The sequence below is a fragment of the Eleutherodactylus coqui genome, chromosome 4 (genome assembly GCF_035609145.1).
Source record: "Eleutherodactylus coqui strain aEleCoq1 chromosome 4, aEleCoq1.hap1, whole genome shotgun sequence".
Classification (NCBI taxonomy): domain Eukaryota; kingdom Metazoa; phylum Chordata; class Amphibia; order Anura; family Eleutherodactylidae; genus Eleutherodactylus; species Eleutherodactylus coqui.
The window spans coordinates 142,550,196-142,573,504 of NC_089840.1; positions in this window are offsets into that span (position 1 = coordinate 142,550,196).

A 23,309-nucleotide genomic window follows, 5' to 3' on the forward strand; every position below is an offset into this window, starting at 1 on the left:
AGTCAAGATGGCGGTGGTTGTAGGAGTAAAAAAAAAAAGAGCCATGCTGGGAGTGTTTAAAAGTGGACCTGTGCATGTATGGATGTCCAATGACAAAGTGGCCAGTAAAACCCCACTGGTCTGTATTGGAGTCCTTAAAGTCAAAGAGACCTAGAAGGACTGATAGAATGTTTTCTGTGCAGCATGGCGGAGCAAAAGCTGCACCATGTAAATGGATGCTTGATAAGGACTGTATTGCTGATGATAAGGTTGTGCAGAAAAAGTTTCCATTTACCTAAAATGCCATGTGTGGGGGATTATGGAAAGTATTCTTTGTATGATGTGTTAGAAATGTTACCCAAAGGAAGATAGGGTGTGAACAGGTTGCTACAGGCAGTCCAGCCAATGCGCATGTGGGAGTTAGTCCAACAAAGGCTAACTTCACACTGGCAAGTGCGATATGGGGCTGTGAATCCCGCCCCCATACCACGCTCCAACCGTGTGAATTCCCCATGGATGTGAGGTGTTTTCATGTGAAAAGCACTTTGCATCACTTCAGGGAAGCAGGGATCCTCTAGCTTGGCTATCAGCCACAGGGGAGGATCGCAGAGTTTACCCCATTGTTTTCAATGGCAGACCTCGTATTGCGTGCACCTTGCACATGATGCGTTGCTGCTGCCAGCCCCATTGAAAACAACAAGAGCACGTGCAAGATAGAACATGCTGCAATTTATTTCTAGCATACCATTGCAGTGCCATGTGGGAAAACATCGCTCAAAAAATGAGGTTCATATTTGTGTGACATTTGTGCATTTTGTAACACACAAATCTCACACGATTATGTCCCCTATGTGAAGCTAGCCTAAGGGTAGTCAAACTGAACAATTCCCTGCCCGTAAAGGTAAGTATAGTAAAATACTATAACTACATTCAAAAAATGGCTTGATAAATGTCTAAGTGCAAATCACATTGAGGGTTTCAATCAGTTAAACAATAAGTGATGTATAATTGGCCTAAGAAAAATTGAACTTGCTAGCACTACATTAATGACTTCCCTTAAATGTATGTGCTGGGAAAAGCCAACAAATATGTTTAATGGAGACTGTCATGCATGTCAAACAGTGGTATCCATCACCCAACATGATATGCTGTAATTGCTAATAAAGCCTACAGGTAACAGATGGCACTGTTAGGTACCTGCTTAACACATCCATCACCTGTAGACAATAATAGCATGATTTTAACAGATTGTGCAGTCTGCTGTGCTACTCCACTGAGAAAAGAAAGGGTATCCTAAAATGCTCTCCGTCAGGTAAATGGAGGCCTATGTGTCTGATGTATGCCGCGGGACACTTTATGTCAAAACAATTTCAAAAATACAACGTGAAAGTAGCCTATATCGGTATAAAACTGGAGGCATGTGGTGATAAGTTTCTTTGTCATGTTAAACCAGTTAGCCAGTGAGCAATTGAAGAGTAGAGACCCAAATCATACATTGACTGGAGTGCGGCAGGCACAACTTGCTTTCTTTTAAGTAATGCCCCATGATTCATGTCTAGACACACTTTTTTTCCAATTAAGATGAAGATGTATGGAATTCATACATATCATGTATGTTGACAACTGCAAGTGTAGGTGTTAACAGAACTTCCAAAACTGTATTTTAAATACATATGTCTTTATTTTTTTAATGTATAGAATAGGTGATTTTAAGCATTTTTTTTCCAATAAATTGTATTAGCCTATTCATGCACTTTTCCTTTAAAATTCCTCTTCTGGCATGCAGCTAGGTTAAGAAGTTACTAGGAAATTGCTCAGGAATTCTGTATTTACCTAACAGCATAGAGAAAGAGGGTGATCTAGCCGTGCCTGCACTGTTTTCTGTAGTGCAGGTGCAGTTGGTCCCATATAAGGGCTTAGTCACGCGGGCTCATCGGCGCCCGTGTTACTGCAGGAAGAGGACAGACGCACTTCAGGACGGATGTCTCTCTGCAGCGCCGGAAGAAAGAACATGTGACCGGCTTCATTGCAGGTCATGTGTTCTTTCTTCGGCTCTGCGGGGAGTCGTCCGTTCTGAAGTACGGTCATCTTCTTCCTACAGTAAGGGCTCAGTCACACAGGCGCGCCCGCTCCCATGAATGGGCGCCAATGCGCCCGTGTGACTAAGCCCTAAGACTGTATTAATAAATGTTTTTTTTTTTTTATATTTTATTAATTTTTAACCCTATTATGTCCTCCTAATCTCCTCTGCTCTGTCCTTCTGCAAAGGGGATTATTCCTCTTGGGTCTCAGCAGTTCTGTCCCTGAGGCTGTGAAGGAGAAGACATTCTATTCTGCAGATGGCTTCTCCCGTTCATAGTGCCAGCTCTTCCTGGACGCAATGCACTGTCTGTATATATCCCCAAATTATGCTCATTTATAGAGCCTTGTGTTATGCAGAGTGTTAATGCAACAGAAATGCAATCCATAGCTCTTTCTCATAACCTGAAGTTTGCGGGTTCAATCAAGTTTGGCTCAACCTTCCATCCTTCCAAGGTCGGTAAAATGAGTACCCAGCTTGCTGGGGGTAAAAGATGACTTGAAAAGGCAATGGCAAACCACCCTGCAAGAACAGTCTGCCAAGAAAATGTCACTATATGACATCGCACTAGGAGTCATTCAGGACTTTACCTTTAGCTGATGGAGAAATAAAAAAAAACATGGCTCTCAGAAATGTTACTTTGTGCTCCCTGGACCTGTAGTTTTATGCATTTCCAGAAGCACACATCAACAGGTGTGGGATGATTGAGCTGGCTGAGTGTGTATTGCTCCAGTCAGCCAATCACATCCGGTCTGCTGCACATAAATGCCAGTGACTCTTGCTAGAGGGAGCTGGTCACTTATCTTTCTCCTCATTCCTCTCAGTTTTTGGAGTCATGCATGTGTTGCTTGGGGTTAATGTATGCATGAATTTCTGGGTGGGATTCCCTCATCTGTGGGTGGGAACAGTGTACTGTTCTGCTTGTATGCCAATTACAATCTATGGCAAGCCAAGCAACCTATGTTCCAGGATGGGGCCATCCCTATTGGGACAATCGCCCCGCTTGTAGGCAGGACTCCCTGGGGTTTAAGTTGTCTTGCAAGAGTAGGGACACACGAGACAATGAGGACCCTTGTTGTGGACTTGTGAGCTTAAGTATCTTGGCCAAAATATGAACCAATACCTCATACGTACTTTACTTATTCCATTAGCTTATGCATCTTGGTATTTTAGGTAAGTGTTTCGGTTTTTGTCAGTCATTGCTGGATGTCTGCTCACAAGTCCCATTTACTGCTTACTCTATTTTGGTGTCCGTTTGTGTGCATTCCCCTTCAATTTGCTTTTGTCCTGGGCGTGGTGTGCACTATGCACAGGTTGGACACAACAACTAGGAAAGGATGAAAAAAAATTCAAACAGAAAAGATCAAAGTTGGATTTGGCGGAAAGGCAAAGGGATAAAGTTGTTAAGATAGACAAATATGAAAACATACAAATTTACATAAACAAAATCACAATAGTTTACACTCATAAGCACTTTCTTGTAACTTTGCATTTGTGAACTTTCTGTAAACAATCATTCTCTAACAACATACATTCTTTATGATCATCATTATAACTGTAATGGGTTTCAGTGGAGAAATGTTCATAGGAGTTTATTAGACACTTAGACTGAGGTAAAGACTAAAAGTGTAAAACAAAAGGTGGATAAACTTTTGTAAAATGCGTTTGTGTATATTTTTGGTGATTAGTGCTTTTCACTTCTACTGTCCTAATGTTGGTAAACATCACTGTTGTGGACTTGTATATGCTTGATTAGGCACAACCAGGGTGCTTAGATTACCCTTTGGCCTTTTTCACATGAGTGTATTGTAAAGGGTCCACCATATGGATTAGCTGCATTTTACAAATATTTGCATCTCTCTTTGCTTTCATTGGTTTTATTATCTGCTGGGCAAAAACAGATGCAATCTTTGCCTAACAGAAAGTAATACTGATAAATATATATACAAATAAAATACGGATGCAAATATGAATGGTATATGGATTTATCCATATTTTAATTACTCTTCATAGACTTCAATGAGCATATTAGATTTATAAGGTGGATGAAACTAGTGCATGCCATATTTTTTCAAATATGTGCCTATTTTATATACATATGTAAATAGATTCAAAGTTTTTCATTAGCTAAGCTAAGTATTATGGTTGCCAAAATACGGATTAAATACAGATATAAATATGGTTATAAATATGCTTGTATTGAAAGAGCCCATTTTGCAATAAAATAATAGTGACAACCAATAAAAAAACAGAGCTTGTTCATTGTATTCCCTGTAGTGTAAAATGATGGGACAGTCACTGACTATAATCTGGAAATAACATTTTAATGTAAATTGTGAACAGAGGCCTCTAGAGACGGTTGACAATCTACTATGAATATTTTTGTAGCGACGGTATGAGAGTAAAGTTTCTATCAGGACATGACTCTATGTCTACAGCATAGAAAGAGTATTAGTACCCAATACATAAAACTTCAGGAAGGGATCATTTTAAGTCTAATATATCTCACTATTACCATTCAAGCTTAATGCATGGTCATCAAGCTAAAAAAGGGAATCCTTGATATAATGTAATGCAGTCAGTAACATTTTATTAGAAAGTTTTATAAATTTACCAGTGTGTTCAAAATGATGCTTTAAATACGTAGAGTAGTTAATAGGTGTCAGAAAGAGTATAGGCCCCAAAGCTGATGTCTGTAGCTTTGTAGACTGTCAAGACCAAATGAAAATGTGTCCTTTCCTGATAACTCCTGTGATACAGCTTTATTGGCTGGCATGGTTCCCGCTGACAGGTTTATTAACAAGATACAAACGAAGACAGAAATTATCAGTCCCCTTATCGCAATCACAATCCCTTATCAGACCTGAAACCTCCATCCTGGAGATTGCTGAAATTAATTATCAGCTTTAATCTGTAATTTCCAGAAATTATTGAAGGAATTGCTGCTATCTTTCTGCAGGTTGCAAGAAAAAAAACTTTAAAGGAGATAAAACAAGAGAATAGTATTCTGTAAATCAGGCATTATTTGTAAATGTCATCATAAAAACAAAATACTAGGAGTGTATGAGCGTGTGTCTGTATGTGTAGTGACTAGAGATGAGCGAGCACCAAAATGCTTGGGTGCTCGTTACTCGGGACGAAATTATCGCGATGCTCGAGGGTTCGTTTCGAGTAACGAACCCCATTGAAATCAATGGGCGACCCGAGCATTTTTGTATTTCGCCGATGCTCGCTAAGGTTTTCATGTGTGAAAATCTAGGCAATTCAAGAAAGTGATGGGAACGACACAGAAACGGATAGGGCAGGCGAGGGGCTACATGTTGGGCTGCATCTCAAGTTCACAGGTCTCACTATTAAGCCACAATAGCGGCAAGAGTGGGCCCCCCCCCTCCCAACAACTTTTACTTCTGAAAAGCCCTCATTAGCATGGCATACCTTAGCTAAGCACCACACTAGCTACAACAAAGCACAATCACTGCCTGCATGACACTCCGCTGCCACTTCTCCTGGGTTACATGCTGCCCAACCCCCCTCCCCCCTGCACGACACAGTGTCCACAGCGCACACCAAACTGTCCCTGCGCAGCCTTCAGCTGCCCTCATGCCACACCACCCTCATGTCTATTTATAAGTGCGTCTGCCATGAGGAGGAACTGCAGGCACACACTGCAGAGGGTTGGCACGGCTAGGCAGCGACCCTCTTGAAAAGTGGTGGGGCGATAGCCCACAATGCTGTACAGAAGCAATGAGAAATCCAATCCTGTGCCACCTCCATCAGGAGCTGCACACGTGGGCATAGCAATGGGGAACCTATGTGCCACACACTATTCATTCTGTCAAGGTGTCTGTATGCCCCAGTCAGACTGGTAATATGTACCTTAACAGTAACCGCGTTGGTGGTAATGTGGTGGTGACTGCGGACCTAGTAGCACGGTTGTATTTTGTTGGTTTTCGGAATGCGGCCAGGATTAAGTGGGCCGTGGCGGGGGGATGGTGGGGGGGCTCTCTTGTTGTGTCGGTAAAGGTGAAATTCTTGGACTGCCACCAGACGAACCAATGCAAAGGCATTTGCCAAGAATGTTTTCATTGTTGGAGGAGGAGGGTGATGTTTTTGAGGCACTACGTGTCCTCTCCACGTGTCCGTGGTTATATGCACCTTAACAGTAACCGCGTTGGTGGGAAATGGCCTTGCCGCCATCATGTCTTTGGGAAGCCTCTGTTTCCACACCCCAGAGACATACCATTAGCAGCGGTATAGGCAGAGCCCAGAATTCGTAACATTTCAGCCGTAGCATTAGGACAGGCCCCACTAACATATCACTAGCAGCATTATAGGGGGAGCACAGTATTAGTTCCATTTCAGTAATAGTAGCACTCAAGACAGGCCCCAGTAACAATTCCGAAGCAGCAGTATAGGAGGAGCATAGTCTAAGTTCCATTTAAGTAATAGTAGCAGCCTACACAGGCCCCAGGAACAATTACGAAGCAGCAGTATAGTGGGAGCGCAGTCTTAGTTCCATTTCAGTAGCTGCAGTATAGCCAAGGCCCAAGTTACATTTATGTAGCTAAAGTGTAGGCCAACCCCACACACCTTTCTGTACCATGAGTGCAGGCGAAGAACATAGAAATTGCTATGATTACACTGTAGGTGAGGGCCCAAAAAAATTGGTGTACCAACAGTACTAATGTACCTCAGTAAAAATTGGCCATGCCCAACCAAGATGGCAGGTGAAACCCATTAATCGCTTTGGTTAATGTGGCTTAAGTGGTAACTAGGCCTGGAGGCAGCCCAGTTTAACGAAAAATTGGTTCAAGTTAAAGTTCCAACGCTTTTAAGAGCATTGAAACGTATAAAAATTTTTTAGAAAAATTATATGAGTGAGCCTTGTGGCCCTAAGAAAAATTGCCCGTTCAGCGTGATTACGTGAGGTTTCAGGAGGAGGAGCAGGAGGAGGAGGAGGAATATTATACACAGATTGATGAAGCAGAAATGTCCCCGTTTTGGATGGTGAGAGAGAACGTAGCTTCCATCCGCGGGTGCAGCCTACGTATTGCTTAGGTATCGCTGCTGTCCGCTGGTGGAGAAGAGAAGTCTGGGGAAATCCAGGCTTTGTTCATCTTGATGAGTGTTAGCCTGTCGGCACTGTCGGTTGACAGGCGTGTACGCTTATCTGTGATGATTCCCCCAGCCGCACTAAACACCCTCTCCGACAAGACGCTAGCCGCAGGACAAGCAAGCACCTCCAGGGCATACAGCGCTAGTTCAGGCCACGTGTCCAGCTTCGACACCCAGTAGTTGTAGGTGGCAGAGGCGTCACGGAGGACGGTCGTGCGATCGGCTACGTACTCCCTCACCATCCTTTTACAGTGCTCCCGCCGACTCAGCCTTGACTGGGGAGCGGTGACACAGTTTTGCTGGGGAGCCATAAAGCTGTCCAGGGCCTTAAAGACTGTTGCACTGCCTGGGCTGTACATGCTGCTCGATCTCCGCACCTCCCCTGCTACCTGGCCCTCGGAACTGCGCCTTCTGCCACTAGCGCTGTCGGATGGGAATTTTACCATCAGCTTGTCCGCCAGGGTCCTGTGGTATAGCAACACTCTCGAACCCCTTTCCTCTTCGGGAATGAGAGTGGGAAGGTTCTCCTTATAGCGTGGGTCGAGCAGTGTGTACACCCAGTAATCCGTAGTGGCCAGAATGCGTGTAACGCGAGGGTCACGAGAAAGGCATCCTAACATGAAGTCAGCCATGTGTGCCAGGGTACCTGTACGCAACACATGGCTGTCCGCACTAGGAAGATCACTTTCATGATCCTCCTCCTCCTCCTCCTCAGGCCATACACGCTGAAATGATGACAGGCAAGCAGCATGGGTACCGTCAGCAGTGGGCCAAGCTGTCTCTTCCCCCTCCTCCTCATCCTCCTCATGCTCCTCCTCCTCCTCCTGAACGCGCTGAGATATAGACAGGAGGGTGCTCTGACTATCCAGCGACATACTGTCTTCCCCCGGCTCTGTTTCCGAGCGCAAAGCGGCTGCCTTTATGGTTTGCAGGGAACTTCTCAAGATGCATAGCAGAGGAATGGTGACGCTAATGATTGCAGCATCGCCGCTCACCACCTGGGTAGACTGCTCAAAGTTTTGAAGGACCTGGCAGATGTCTGCCAACCAGGCCCACTCTTCTGAAAAGAATTGAGGAGGCTGACTCCCACTGCGCCGCCCATGTTGGAGTTGGTATTCCACTATAGCTCTACGCTGCTCATAGAGCCTAGCCAACATGTGGAGTGTAGAGTTCCACCGTGTGGGCACGTCGCACAGCAGTCGGTGCACTGGCAGATTAAACCGATGTTGCAGGGTGCGCAGGGCGGCAGCGTCCGGGGGGACTTGCGGAAATGTGCGCAGAGCCGGCGCACCTTTCCGAGCAGGTCTGACAAGCGTGGGTAGCTTTTCAGAAAGCGCTGAACCACCAAATTAAAGACGTGGGCCAGGCATGGCACGTGCGTGAGGCTGCCGAGCTGCAGAGCCGCCACCAGGTTACGGCCGATGTCACACACGACCATGCCCGGTTGGAGGCTCAGCGGCGCAAGCCAACGGTCGGTCTGCTCTGTCAGACCCTGCAGCAGTTCGTGGGCCATGTGCCTCCTATCTCCTAAGCTGAGTAGTTTCAGCACGGCCTGCTGACGCTTGCCCACCGCTGTGCTGCCACGCCGCGCGACACCGACTGCTGGCAACGTCCTGCTGCTGCTGACACATCTAGATTGCGAGACAGAGGTTGAGGAGGAGGAGGAGGAGGAGGGTGCTTTAGTGGAGGAAGCATACACCGCCGAACATACCACCACCGAGCTGGGGCCCGCAATTCTGGGGGTGGGTAGGACGTGAGCGGTCCCAGGCTCTGACTCTGTCCCAGTGCCAATTCACCCAATGTGCCGTCAGGGAGATGTAGTGGCCCTGCCCGCCTGTGCTTGTCCACGTGTCCGTAGTTAAGTGGACCTTGCCACTAACCGCATTGGTGAGGGCGCGTACAATGTTGCGGGAGACGTGGTCGTGCAGGGAAAAGTAGTGGCGACTGGGAACTGAGTAGCGCGGGGCCGCCGCCGCCATCATAGCTTTGAAAGCCTCCGTTTCCACAACCCTATACGGCAGCATCTCAAGGCTGATAAATTTGGCTATGTGGACGGTTAACGATTGAGCGTGCGGGTGCGTGGTGGCGTACTTGCGCTTGCGCTCCAACACTTGCGCTAGCGATGGCTGGACGGTGCGGTGCGAGACATTGGTGGATGGGGCCGAGGACAGCGGAGGTGAGGGTGTGGGTGCAGGCCAGGAGACGGTAGTGCCTGTGTCCTGAGAGGGGGGTTGGATCTCAGTGGCAGGTTGGGGCACAGGGGGAGAGGCAGCGGTGCAAACCGGAGGTGGTGAACGGCCTTCGTCCCACCTTGTGGGGTGCTTGGCGATCATATGTCTGCGCATGCTGGTGGTGGTGAGGCTGTTGGTGGTGGCTCCCCGGCTGATCTTGGCGCGACAAAGGTTGCACACCACTGTTCGTCGGTCGTCAGGCGTCTCTGTGAAAAACTGCCAGACCTTAGAGCACCTCGGCCTCTGCAGGGCGGCATGGCGCGAGGGTGCGCTTTGGGAAACAGTTGGTGGATTATTCGGTCTGGCCCTGCCTCCACCCCTGGCCACCGCACTGCCTCTTGCAACCTGCCCTGCTGCTGCCCTTGCCTGCCCCTCTGAAGACCTGTCCTGAGTAGGCGTTGCACACCAGGTGGGGTCAGTCACCTCATCGTCCTGCTGCTCTTCCTCCGAATCCTCTGTGCGCTCCTCCCTCGGACTTACTGCCTTTACTACTACCTCACTGCAAGACAACTGTGTCTTATCGTCATCGTCCTCCTCACCCACTGAAAGGTCTTGAGACAGTTGCCGGAAGTCCCCAGCCTCATCCCCCGGACCCCGGGAACTTTCCAATGGTTGTGCATCAGTGACGATAAACTCCTCTGGTGGGAGAGGAACCACTGCTGCCCAATCTGAGCAGGGGCCCGAGAACAGTTCCTGGGAGTCTTCCCGCTCCTGAGCATGTGTCATTGTAGTGGAGTGAGGAGGCTGGGAGGAAGGAGGAGCAGCAGACAGAGGATTCGGATTTGCAGCAGTAGACGGCGCAGAACTCTGGGTGGATGATAGCTTGCTCGAAGCACTTTCTGCCATCCACGACAGGACCTGCTCACACTGCTCATTTTCTAATAAAGGTCTCCCGCGTGGACCCATTAATTGGGCGATGAATGTGGGGACGCCAGAAACGTGCCTCTCTCCTAATCGCGCAGCAGTCGGCTGCGACACACCTGGATCAGGAGCTCGGCCTGTGCCCGCACCCTCACTTGGGCCTACGCGTCCTCGGCCGCGTCCACGTCCTCTAGGCCTACCCCTACCCCTCAGCATGCTGTATTACCAGTGATTTCCAAGCCAGGAAAGAAATTGGCGCAAGCCTGCAGCCAAAATAGAATTTTTTCCCTTGTTTTTCAAAGGACAAGCCACACTGCGTGTATTCAATGAATACTACTAAGTTTAATAACTGTGTTGTGACCCTGCAAATGTGTCAGAGAACTGCAGTGATGCAAAGTTATTCGCTACAGCAGATCAGGGATTTCCCATGCAGGAAAAAAATTGGCGCAAGCCTGCAGCCAAAATAGAATTTTTTCCCTTGTTTTTCAAAGAACAAGCCACACTGCGTGTATTCAATGAATACTACTAAGTTTAATAACTGTGTTGTGGCCCTGCAAATGTGTCAAAGAACTGCAGTGATGCAAAGTTATTCGCTACAGCAGATCAGGGATTTCCCATGCAGGAAAAAAATTGGCGCAAACCTGCAGTAAAACGTAGCTGGCTGCGTCTGATTTTTTTAAATGTTCTGCACGCAGCACACACGTACCCAGAGCCCTGAGGACTGTCAGAGGCAGGCGAAATAGAATTTTTTCACTTGTTTTTCAAAGGAAAAGCCACACTGCGTGTATTCAATGAATACTACTAAGTTTAATAACTGTGTTGTGGCCCTGCAAATGTGTCACAGAACTGCAGTGATGCAAAGTTATTCGCTACAGCAGATCAGGGATTTCCCATGCAGGAAAAAAATTGGCGCAAGCCTGCAGTAAAACGTAGCTGGCTGCGTCTGATTTTTTTTAACGTTCTGCACGCAGCACACACGTACCCAGAGCCCTGAGGACAGTCAGAGGCAGGCGAAATAGAATTTTTTCCCTTGTTTTTCAAAGGAAAAGCCATACTGCGTCTATTCAATGAATAATGTATGTCTTCTGGCCCTGCCTACACAATTCTATCCCTGTAGTATTAATGCCGGGTGCAATGGTCTGCACAGCCGGTTTTGAGAAGAAAAAAAAAAAGCAACACGGCTAACAGCAGCCTGGACAGTACTGCACACGGATAGATGTGGCCCTAGAAAGGACCGTTGGGGTTCTTGAAGCCTACACTCACTGCTAACACTCTCCCTGCCTAACCACCACTTCTGTCCCTATTGCAGGGCGCAATGCTCTGCAGATCCAATTTTGAAAAAAAAATAAAAAATACAGTGCTAACACAGTACTGCACACTATTAGATGTGGCCCTGAGAAGGACCGTTGGGGTTCTTGAAGCCTACACTAACTCCTAACGCTCTCCCTACAGCAGCTCCAGCACGATACCACTTTCCCTCAGCTAACTCACAAGGCATCTGAGCCGAGCCGCGGGAGGGGCCGATTTTTATACTCGGGTGACATCAGATCTCCCCAGCCACTCACAGCAGGGGGGTGGTATAGGGCTTGAACGTCACAGGGGGAAGTTGTAATGCCTTCCCTGTCTTTCAATTGGCCAGAAAAGCGCGCTAACGTCTCAGAGAGGAAACTGAAAGTAACCGGAACACCTCGTGGTACTCGTTACGAGTAACGAGCATCCCGAACACCCTAATATTCGCACGAATATCAAGCTCGGACGAGTACGTTCGCTCATCTCTAGTAGTGACCCAGAAGGGTAGTACAAATGTCTAATGAGAAACTGAGGTAGTTTGGGCACTTACCCCAGGTCCAGGAATTTGGGATAACAACATTGGGAGACATATACAGGGCTAATATGTTTATCTCTTATACTCAATTATGTGATAACCTGCAAACACCCCATTTGCAGTTGTTCAGGTACTTTCAACTGCGACTTGCAGCAAATGTGCAATTCCCTGCTGCTACGATCCAGATCTCTAAATACCCCATTATAGGAATTCTTAGGTCCCAAGGCCCTAAAGTATTGATCTCCGTATTATATACACATTTGCTGTCGGCCAAAATTAGTCACATTCCATTGACAGCTCAAAATAAATGGCAAGCCCTTATTCCAGAACTAACATCAGAGGATAAGCAAGATGTCCACCGGTCCCATTTATGGGTATCCCTGGTAGTAAATAATAGGCTAGCACAAAGGTACATAATACACCAATATTACCTTAAACCCATCCGACTACACAAAATAGGTAGAATTTGGACATAAGAGTGTCACAGATGTCATCATTTTAATGCGGACTTTTGGCACATGATGTGGGATTGTTCGTACATTACAGATTTCTGGGTTGAGGTAATAATATTCATATCTGAGCTCTTGCACTCTCTGTACACACTCACTTTGGATCCCAAAATAGCATTATTTGGCTTGAACAATGGCCTTACCACTTGCAAATTTTTCTGAGCAAACTATTATCCTTAGCTAGGAGGCGATTTCCCAGAAATGGATGGCCACTGAATCTCCATCTATTGGGGGTGAAAAAGTCTAGTTAACATTGTCCTACCTTATGAAAAGGCCATCTATCAGCAAGGAGGTTGCCTTACTAAGTTTCAAAAAATTTGGGGTCTATGGTTGGATGCCTGTACCACTCTACATCAGCATTAATATTATTTTCTAACCACATAATGTAAGCAAATACTAATGCAGACTTGTTTATCGTTTATTGTTTCTAGATTGAAAAATGCTAATATTTTCATGATTCCGTGTGTTCACATAATGAACAAAAGAATCTGTGATTCACACCAAGAGAAAAATTTGATCCCTGTGAACGAGTTTATTGTTGTCATACCAGTAATGATATGTTGAAATATACCTATGTACCAAGTTCATAATGTGTACCAAATTCATAATGTGTTCAATAAAATGAAGTTTTAAAAAAACAGATGGAATCACTAATGTATGTATGAGATATTGGTTCGTATTTTGGCCAGGACACTTAAGCCCAAGAGCCTGCAACAAGGGTCCTCATTGTTTCATGGGTCCCTACTCTCACAAGACAACTTACCCCAGGAGTCCTGCCTGCAAAAGGCGCAATTGTTCCAATAGGGATGGCCCCATGCTGGAACCTATGGACCTAACTCGCCCTAGATGATAAACAATCCAAGCAACACAGGACGCAGTTCACACCAACACATAATGGAATGCATGCAATACTGAGCAGGACAGTTTACACCACATGACTTCAATCTCAGCAGACCCATAGAACACTTTCCTGCTCACATCACACCAAGAAACATCCATGGAAGCAAGCACCAGGATGTTGGGAAACCAGCATCCTCTCGCCAGAGGGGCTGGTATACATGTGCAGCAGACCAGTGGGGATTGGCTGGCTGGAAAAACTCCACACCCAGCCAGCTCAATTATCCCACACCTGTGAAGGTGTGCTCCTGGAAACCTATAGTACTACAAGTCCCAGAAGCACAACCTAACAGTACCTCCCATTTAAAAACGGGCCTCTGGACCCTCAGGGCATAAAAATGAGCACCTCCTCCAAGAGACACACATCAAACAGGACTTATCCTATGGGTCTGACACAAATGAATGAACGTAGTAAACACTAGGGAGTAAACTATCATGCACTTCTAAAAAGGGCCACTGCCCCCCACACAAACAGCCTCAGTCACAGTAGTCTGCAAGCGAATGGGAATAAAGATGACATCCTCCCCTACTGACACAACGTTGCATAGGACTTATCCATATGGGCCTAATACAGGACACACAGCAGGAGAGAGAATAAAACACAGACACATACACACAGGGCTCTGATAGAAACGGTAAGGTAGTTTGATATGTCATGTTCAGATTGGACACGCTGGCTCTGTAACCAGAAATCATCACACAACTGCACACATGCTAAGTAGAGATGAGCGAACGTACTCGGTAAGGGAGATTTCGCAATCGAGCACCGCGATTTTCGAGTACTTCACTACTCGGGTGAAAAGAACTCGGGTGCGCTGTGGGTGAGTGGGGGGTTGCAGCGGGGAGTGGGGGGGAGAGGGAGAGAGAGAGGGCTCCCCCCTGTTCCCCGCTGCTACCCCCCACTCCCCTCTGCAATCCCCTGCCCCACAACGCACCCGAGTACTTTTCACCCGAGTAGTGAAGTACTCGAAAATCGCGGTGCTCGATTGCGAAATCGCCCTTACCAAGTACGTTCGCTCATCTCTAATGCTAAGCAACAACAGAAAGAGAGCTAGAAAGCTGCGAACAAGACTTGCGGAAAGATATAAACAAACTACTAACAAAACACACAAAACACTCACCTGTTTAGTAAGCAACCGAACAGGAGTCATACTGTGTCTAGCACAATTCAATTGGGCCAGTTATTATGTTACATCCTGGATCGCCAACAAGAACCAGAGACCACTTGGTACTATGGCAGCCAGGACAGACATGTAAGCTTGCTATACAGGTGGCTAGATGCAGGAACAGACAGAAACAAGAAGAACCAGCATCCACCTACCAACGGAAGTACGGGACAGGATAAGTCTCGGGTGTCTACCCACCAACAGACAGGTTGGACAATCAAATAAGAACCAGGTGTCCAATAACAAATGGACAGGTGGATCAAACATAGAATGGAATAAAGACATAAAACAGCAACAAACACCCAAAACACTCACCAAGCATACCTGCAAGCATAAACAGATGGAATTACTAATGTATATATGAGGTATTGGTTCATATTTTGGCCAAGACACTTAAGCCCACAAGCCCGCAACAAGTGTTCTCATCTTGTGGGTCCCTACTCTCACAAGACAACTTACACCGGGAGTCCTGCCTGCAAGTGGGGCAATCGTCCGAATAGGGACAGCCTCACGTTGGAACCTATGGACCTAACTCGCCCTTAGGTAAACGATCCAAGCAACACAAGACACAGTTCACATTAAAATACCAGGGAATGCACACCACACAAAACAGGACTGTTCATACCGCATGTCTGGCCATCTGCTCAGACTCAGAGAACACACCACTGCTCACATCATACAAAACACCATGCATGGAAGCATACACCAGAGTGTTGGGAAACCATTATCCTCCAGCCAGAGGGGCTAGTTTATATGTGCAGCAGACCAGTGGAGATTGGCTGGCTGGAGAAACTCTACAACCAGCCAGCTCAATTATCCCACACCTGTGAAGGTGTGCTCCTGGAAACCAATAGTACTACAGGTCCTAGGAGCACAACCTAACAGCTATTAGATCCTGCCTCTGTCCCTTTCTTGCTCCCTGCTACCTAGATGAGATGGAAATCTAATGAATCAGTAATAGACACTCAAGATCTGAACGAAATATCTATACATATTTATAACAGTTTCTTCAAGGTTAATTCACAGGATAAACAGAAATACCCCTCAATCTCGGAGACTCACAATGTTTATATAAAAGGCACTTTCATAGCTCTGAGATCAAAGCTTAAATAGCAAAAACAAAAAGTTGACTGTTCATTGCCTCAGATAGTAACTTTGGAATGCATTAAGAAATACTAAAGGGCCAATCTAGTGCAAGATGAACTAGCTTAAGTAAAAGAGCATCTGCACATTATCTTTACTATAAACACACAGTTTACAGGTATGGAAGCAAATGAGGTCATTTAATGCCTCCCTTTAAAAAAAAACGCAAAAAAACACATATTTGCCATTACAAATTTCTCAGGTACTTTACTCACCTTTACAACCAATATCGTGAAAGCCTTCCAGGCCTTCTACTCAAATCTCAACAATTAAAAGATATCTAGCTTTCCTACTTCCATAGCAAAAAGAGAGGCAGATATTAACACATTTCTTGAGTCCCTATGCCTTCCCTCCATAGCTCAATCTCATTAGCAGAATTAGAATCAATGGTCAATATTTTTTCTTTAAAGAAATACCCTGGTCCAGATAGCTTCCAGTTACCTACTGCAAGAAATGTAAAACTATTCTGCTTTCTTAACTAGCTTTAACAGTAAATGCTCTTCCTAATCAGTCCTCTCTTACTAAAAATGCTCAAGAAGCACATATTACCCTCCTACATAAAGAGGGTAAAGACCAGCCACTATGCAGGTGTTAGGCGCTAACCACAGTGTCGGAGACTCAGTCTATCCTACGCTAACCCTCTTACCCTCACCAACCTCCCCTCTTAGTCTGGTACCAGCTTATGTCTCAAAGATGCTAGACCCTCTAAGTTTGCATTTCTGGATTCACCAGCTATCCACAATGTTCTAGATATCTATAATTCTACCTCTACAAGCATCATTTTAATAAATTACTCCCAGCTTTCTGGGCATCTAATCCTTCATTCAGGCCTTTCACAGAATTTGAAAGTATAATAAAGCAAAGAGTCATGCATCTAAGAAACTATCAAAATTACTTAGGTTTATCACACCTCTCAAATTCTCTAAATCTGTTTTTCTTCTGTCCTGGGATAATGAGATAAGTATGTCCTTGTCTGAGTCTGATTCCGAATCTGTTTTAAAACACTCTCATGGTTGTCCTGGTTGCATCCACCCGCAGGAGAATTATTATAAATTATTAACACGGTTAATTATTAAAACAGTTAAAACGCATATGGGGTCCTACCTTCAAATATCATGGGCCTGCCCCTGATTATTCCCTATTAGAGACTGGTTGAACAGGAAATAAGACAGGAATGTTACCCAGTTTTCTCAATGACTCCAGACAAGGTGATATTCTATAAACCTTCCAAGTCTTTCTCGCTCTCAAATACAAATTTTGTCACTCATCTAATAGCTTTAGAGAAAGCTCTGATTCCTACTTAATGGTTGCAGTCTAGTCCAACTTCAGTTCAACAATGAAGAAATAAGGTGAACCAAGTTTGTAGGTTTGAAGAATTCTCTAGCAGGTCTAGTAGGACACATGATATCTTTCTTAAACCTTGGTCGCCTTGGCTAAAAGTACAATCCTTAATGTATTCTTACTTTGAACAAACGTTTCTTTTATGATTGTCTCTACCCTCGATTGTTCCTCCTTCCCCAATTCTTTCTCCAATCTCCTCATACCCTTTGCTCCCACCTTTTTCACTCCCTCCCTTGATATTGCTGTAGACTTTCAAGCTTAGTTTTTTTTTTTGTATCTTTTGAACTATTTACAGTTTGACACTGTATGGCTAGGACATAAACCTGTAAATCTTGTTTACTCTGTTGTAAATTAAAATCTTTTAATATAAAGTGAAGTACAAATAAATCAGTGTGAAACCAACATAATGCTGAATTTCTACATACTGAAGAGTAAGAAATAAGGAAACATACAATATCGAGCGGACATTCACTTCTGGTATCCTGTATACAATGTATCATTTACCAGCACAGAACATATATAAAACAAGTATTTAGTTTTGTGTTTTTCAATATTAAAGGTGAAAAGCTAAAGAACTGACACAAGCACAAATTTAAACTATTACCCATTTTCAGTTTTTAAGGAACTTCAGCTTTCAAGCAGACTAGCAAACATTGCTGTTTTAACACAACTTTTGCTGTCAGACAATCCCAAGGCACATTACTTGACACGGTTTTTGCTCAGTCCTGTGATTTCTTTGCAGGCTGTTAGGTCATTTTGCTGACTTTGCTTGTAATCCCCTCTGGATCACTAACCGATCTCTTTTCTAGCGGAAGTTGTGACTCTGAGCTTCTTACATAGCTGGCACCAAGAGGAAAAGTAAGGTGTAACCTCGTCAAAGCCCGGTATGCCTCATTTCAGCTCCTTTGGGCAATATTAAATTAATCTCCATGGTAACCAGAAAAAAACGCTTGTCGTTTCCAGCTATTTTCAATTTCAGATCTAATGATGGTAACATGTAATTAGGCTAACACAAGCTTTGGGGTCCAGTTGTATTTTACAGTACAATTCTGTATATGAATTCACTGGATACATGAAAAATTAAGAAAATATACAATTTGAGCATATTTTCAGCATTTTAGGTAAATAAAATCTAATATAATATTGTCTTAAATGTCAGGCCCTTACAATCATGTTTAATCAAGCCTCCAACTCATATGATGAAGCAAATGTTGAACCCCTGTATAGATAGGAACCAGACATACAGTTTTCAGGCAGCTCGCTGTAAGGGCTTTTTCAGACAGACCTTTTTTACGTGGGTATTTGTGTACACAACATATTTGCATGCAATATGCAGAGAATAGAACCCATTGATGTCAATGGGTTCATTCTCATTAATGTTTTTTTTTTTTGTGTGCATTTTGTATGAGCACAAAAAAATAGGTTCTGCTCTATCTTTCTGCATATTTGCACAGCAAAGAAACATAGAAGTTTATGTGAGGTGCGCAATACGTAAGAGGATGTGCAATATGCAACGCAAAACCATAGGGAAAAGAACACATCTGGATTAGGCTAAAAAGCCTTTTAAATCAGGATAGGGGGGTGTTATACGCGCATATAAACATGTCCTGCGTGTGCAAAAACATACAGCGCTGATACGTGGGCAAATCAACCTCGTTCACTGCGCAAATATGTTGTGCTGTGGTGAGAGTATTTGTGCATACACTTGTATGAAGAAGACCTAATGGATAACACAGATCTGCGACTAAAAAGCTGTTTGATTACTTTAAACTAATTTCCATGTATTTTGATGTGCTGAAAACGAAAAAAAAAAAAACTTTAAAAAATCCTAGACGTCAGGATTTACCACAAAATGCTAAATTCTCTTCAAATTTAGCACATTTTTCCCAATTTTCAGTATTTTTTTTTTATCTTAGGGTTTTTAACTAAATTTAAAGTCAAAATTACTATTAATTCATTCACATCAGTGCATTTAAGAAATACAATGCCAAAAACTTCCAGAGCGATCCAATGGAAACCAGCAACGACATGTTGCAAGCTGACCGCGGGGGTTTTGACATGCATGAGCATGATTCAATTTTTTTTCTTGGTTCTCGCCTGTGATAGTATTATATCTTGACACCACTGGGAATATGGGTGGAGACAAGATATAGGGTACTTGACAGGACGGTGATGCCCCCAGGAGCTGATTGGCTGCCATGAGCAAGGTCCTAGCACGCCACAGCAATCACTCTCCCAGGAGCAGCCGTTCCCCTGCCTTCTCTCTGTAGTGAACCAAGAGGTGGCACCTGCGCTGGCAGTGTGGTACTGCAGCCGCTCTAGGAATCCCCCTGTTGTGAGGCTGTGCCCTCCTATCGTGAAGCCCTTGCGCTGTGACTTATAAAGCCGCAGAGCATCTCCGCCGGCCATCTGCTCCCTCACAGCTCACTCTGCAGATGTGTCTGAGCCGCTGTGCCGCCTCTCAGCTGTGTCCCAGATGCTGGCTCTCTGCTGCTGTGGCCGCTGACAGCTTGCTCCCCCGCTCAGTGTCTGCTGCCACTGCCAGTGACGCCTGTTCTCCGCTGCTGTGGCCGCTGACAAATGAAAAGAGAGGGAGTAACTCCCACAATCTCTTCATGTTAGCTTGTCATTCTTAAATCATGTTTCCCCAAGTTAGCGTTATGGCTCCGCAGAAGTGTATTAATTCGCCTGACAGTTTCTGGTCCCATTAGGTGGCCATGAAAATCACAGCCGCATAACGGGACAAAACAAAACCATTGATATCAATGGTTTCGTTTTCACTATTGTGATACATGCACATTATGACTATGCACAAGAAAAGGTAGGACTTGCCCTATTTTTCTCACATGTAGTTAATACTATGTGCAAGAAAGATAGGGCAGGACCTGTCTTCCTGTATTTTTATTGAAACTCGTGCGCAATAACGTGGAGTTTGAATAGTCTGGAAAAAAAGTAGCGGCGAGCATGCACCCATGTGTTTTTTCTTTAAGCTTGTATGTATGGATTTGTTCACAAGTGGATTCATTACAGAAATTTATGTGACTGAAAAATCCGTTCCATACAATGTGAATAATAATAGATGGATTATTGCAAGCCCCATTGATATATGCAGCATGTGGATAACCAACCATAGGCTATTTCATCTGTATTTTTGTACAGCCTATATTCAAGTCAGCTCATCTTTCCGGTTCAAAAACAAAAAAATACTGTTTTATTATAAAACAGCAATAAGGGTGCTTGTACATGTGGCAGTAATGTGGTGAGTAGACATAGCTGTAGTGGTTTTAATGTGCATCATCTGTGCAAGCCATGCAGACAGAAACTAAACTGTAAAGCCACACTAATTTGCAGCACCACTGCATGAGGATTTTTGTTGCGCGACACACCACCACTAGGCCAATATCACAAGAACATATTTTGAGCACAATTATACAACCTTAACATGAATATTTGTCCCAGTCTGACTGATCCGAATTTAGAGCATCATGGATTACTAACATGCATTAGGAGACCCGCAGTTGGGCCTGGATACCTGTCCGGTTTATAGAAGCATGAATGCATATGCTTATGTGAAACTTGCCTAACAAGGAATGACAATACATGTGATGCGTCCTTCCTAACTTGAATAATCAGAGCCCTGCAGTCCTAGGCCCTCGCTCATGACCTGAAGGTTGCAAGTTCAATCCCCACTTGGTTCAGGTTGACTCAGCCTTTCATCCATCTGAGGTCAGTAAAATGAGTACCCAGCTTGCTGGGGTCAATAAATAAATTACTTGAAAGTGTCGTGGAATAAGTTGGCAATACTAAGAACAAGATTTATTTTTTATTTTCTGTTGATTTGCCACAACCTTCCCAAAAAATATAGGGAGGCCAATCTCAGACGGGGGATCGCTCACCAAAGAAATCTCAGGATTGTTAAAGGGTTTCCTCAAACCACTGGTAAAAAACACAACTAGTTAATTCCTGCAGGACACCCCTGACCTTCTGAATAAACCATCATCCATCTTCCCAATGGCACCATCCTGGCCACTATCGATGTGGAATCCTTATATTCCAAAATCCCACATGAGGATGGACAAACTGCCTTTCAGGTGTACCTTGAAACTAATGGGAATGCCTCTAAATCTGTGCCACAGCTTGCAATATTTATTCTTATGCAAAACTATTTTTCCTTTGGTGAAGACATGCATTTTCAACTCTCTGGAACCACCATGGGCAGTAAAATAGTACTGCAATACTCCAACCTTTTTATGGCAAAGCTAGTAAGCGAATTCCTGGCATTCTGTTCCATTAAACCATTAGCCAACTTCCACTACACTGATGATATTGTAATTGTCTGGAACAACTCTGAAAAGAAACTAATAAAATTCTATAAAATGCAAAGTGAATTTCAGCCCACTATAAACTTGACATGAAGATACTCAGATGTAGAAATCAACTTTTTGGACATCACCATAAAAATTTTAAGCAACTCAATACTGACATCCCAGTAACAAAAATCTATTGATCGACCCACATACCTTAGATGGGACAGTTCCACCTCAAACACATTAAAAAGTCCATTGGCCATCAGCTGCAACTGAACCGGATCTAGCCCAACAGACAGTGATGCACATCTATACCATCTTAAAAGGACATTTTTAAATCAGAGCTACCATTCCACCTCAATTGATGATCAAATCAACAGAGCCACCAAGATACGCAGAAGTCACCTGCTCCAATACAAAGGAAAAGAAGAAAGCAATCATGTACCTCTGCTGACGACCTACAATCCACAGCTAGATGTACTAAGGAAAACTAAAAAGGAATTCCATCATGTCCTACAGAAAGATAAACTTTATATTCCCAGACCTTCCCTTGCTATGCTACAGATAACCCGTCACAGGCTTCCGCCACTGCTCATCATACTCACTTTCTACTAGGGCTGCTGTCAGGAATCACTGTCAGTCACATTCTGCATGCCTCCTTTCTACTCGCTCTCAGGCTTCTGTAGTGACCCAGAGTTAAGATCCTTTTACACGGGATGAATGTTGGTCAAACAATGACCGACACTTGTCCCTGTGTTTCCACGCTCCCATGCTTTCACATGGGAGCTACTGGTGCTGGCTCGCTCACAAAGCGGCCAGCAGGGAGGCAGGGCAGTGCAGGAGATTTCTCTCCTCTCGCTCCCTTGCCCCTCTCCATTGACATAACACAGCAGACGTTCAGTACTGAACGGCGGCTGTTCAAACTGAGCGATGAGCTCATCGCTGATCTTTTATGCTGCATAAACGTTGAGCTCATCGCTTATCATTGAGTTTAAACAGTGGCTATTCAGTAGTGAACGGCTGCTGCGTTATCTCAATGGAGAGGAGAGAAATCTCCTGCACTGCCCCGCCCCCTGCTAGCCACTCCATGAGCAAGACAGCTCTGCTAGCTCCCGTGCATAAGCAATGGAGCAAGGAAACACAGGGACGAGGGTCCGGCATCGGTTGCCCAACATTCATCCCATGTAAATGGACCTTTAGAGTATTTCTCTGTGATGCGTTGTCTTTCTGTGGTGCTTTTGGAAGAGGTATCACTGTTGGACATTCATAAAATGGTGGAAGAAATTGACTCTCAAAATTGTGCCCAGCCCCACCCTTTTTCTCTGCCAGAAAAGCCCACCAAAGTTTCCCACTAGCAAAAGCCTATCAGTACTGAGGAAAACGTAGGGGGTAGGAAACCCCCCACTGCAGAGCTGAGAGACGGTGGTGACCGGAGCCACCCAGGGGTGAAGTCTGCAGCACCCTCTGAAGATCTAGGAGAGTGCACTGAAGAGTCAGAGGACGAACTAGTGGTGGTGTGCAGTGATAACACTAGGACAGAAGCTATCATGGAGCCTACACTTTCAATTGTAAGCATTTCAACCTGAGATGTGACGCTACATCAGTTGGCACTCAAGCGTGCCCTGCACCATTACCAAACTGTGAGTGAAGGAGTGGAGAGGCCAGCCAGTAAAGAACATGATACCGCTAGCACCCAGACAGAGACTGAGGGGGATGCACTAATGGCGGCTGTGCCTGCCTCTGTGGCTGTGGTGGAGGATGTGTCTGATACAGGGATGGTGAGGCTGCCCCCATTTGTGGCCTCTCCATGAACTGTATACCCCTACTGCCCACCCTGGATATCAATCCATGAAGG